The sequence below is a fragment of the Sus scrofa genome, chromosome X (assembly GCF_054392235.1).
Source record: "Sus scrofa isolate SSC_HxYL_T2T_F1_AM1 chromosome X, Sscrofa_HxYL_maternal_Yorkshire_Landrace_v2.0, whole genome shotgun sequence".
NCBI lineage: Eukaryota > Metazoa > Chordata > Mammalia > Artiodactyla > Suidae > Sus > Sus scrofa.
Window position 1 is genome coordinate 30251751 of NC_139401.1, and position 1780 is coordinate 30253530.

Below are 1780 nucleotides of genomic sequence, written 5' to 3' on the forward strand. Positions count from 1 at the left end.
CCAGCAATCTTAGAGGACCCAGTCATCAGGTATCATGCTCTAGACAAACATCCTTAAAGACCAAATCCTCACAAAACTGGGGTAGAAAACAATCTCATCAAATTTCTGAGATAGAGATGAGCTAGTTCCATCCTGTTGTTAGAGGTGAGACACTGAGATCCCCCAGCATAGGTCTAGAGGTCAGAAATGAGATCAGCAAATGCTTTTGTCAAAATACTCATTTGTGAGTTACACCAAACTCAGGAATATAAAAAAGTGGTCTGGGAGTTCCTTTGTGGTGCAGCAAGTTAAGGATCTGGCCTTGTCACTGCAGCAGCTTGGGTTGCTGTTGTAGCACAGGTTCAATCCCTGGCCCAAGAAATTTCACCTGCTGGGTTCAAGGCCAAAAAAAAAAAGGCAGTCCATTGGCAAGTCCTAACTTCACACAGTTGTGAACTCCTCTGCTTCCAAAGTTTATCTCAGTCTCCTCCTGTGAATTACAGTCATTTTTAATTTGAATTTATTTATTTTTTGCTTTTTGTGGGCACACCTGCAGCATATAGAAATTCCAAGGCTAGGGGTTGAATCAGAGCCATAGCTGCCGGTCTACACCGCAGACACAGCAATGTGAGATCCGAGCCCACCTACACCACAGCTCATGGCAACGGCGGATCCTTAATCCACTGAGCGAGGCCAGGGATAGAACCTGCATCTTCATGGATACCAGTCTGGTTTGTTACCATTGAGCCACAGTGGGAACTCCTTTGGTTTGATTTTCAAATTGTGAACTTCAGCTAGAGTTTTGTAACCTTTTTGTGTGTGTGTGTGTTTGTGAAACAATTCAAAGTCCTTAAAAGTAGACACATTTTAAGTGATAGCATATGAAACATAAACTTTTTTTTTTTTTTTTTTTTTTTTGCTTTTTTTTGCTTTTTAGGGCTACGGATGGAGGTTCCCAGGCTAGGGGTATAATCATAGCTATGGCTGCCAGCCTATGCCAGTCACAGCAATGCCAGATCCTCAACCCACTGAGCAAGGCCACAGATTGAACCTGAAACCTCACTGTTTCTAGTCAGATTCATTTACACTGCACCACAACAGGAACTCCCAAACATTCTTTTATACCTATAATACACATTGTTTCATGTATTTCATTCAGCTCCCTGGGGGAGAGACTGTGGAATCAATTTCCAACTGGGGAATTAAGGCATGGTCTGCAAGAATCTTTTTTTCCCACGGCACACAAAATGATTCTGGGTAAAAGTAGAAATCTAAGAAAGGGTCCATCTTTTTGGTGTCCTATGTTTCCCTATGAATGGACAGAGCTTCTCATTGCTAATAGCATAGGTTCCTGTAATTTTTTAAGTTGAGGTAGAATTGACATATATTAGTTTTAGTTGTACAACTTAACAACTGGATATTTGTATATTGCAAAGTGATCACAGTGGTAAATCTAGTTAAAATCCATCACCATACATAGTTAGCAAGGTTTTTTTTTTCTTTTGATTAGCATGTTTAAGATCTACCCTCTTGGCAACTTCCAAATAAACAGTACAGCGATATTAACTATAGTCGCCATGCTGTACATTATATCCCTCTGACTTATTTTATAACTGGAAGTTTGTACTTTTTGACTTCCTTCACCTATTTGACCCACCACCTACCTCCCTCAACCCCATTTCTGGCAACCACCAATATGTACTCTGTATCTATGAACTGGGTTGTTTTGTCTGGGTTTCTTTTTCTTAAAGATTCCACATACATATGAGATCATACAATATTTATCTTTCTCTGTGTGACA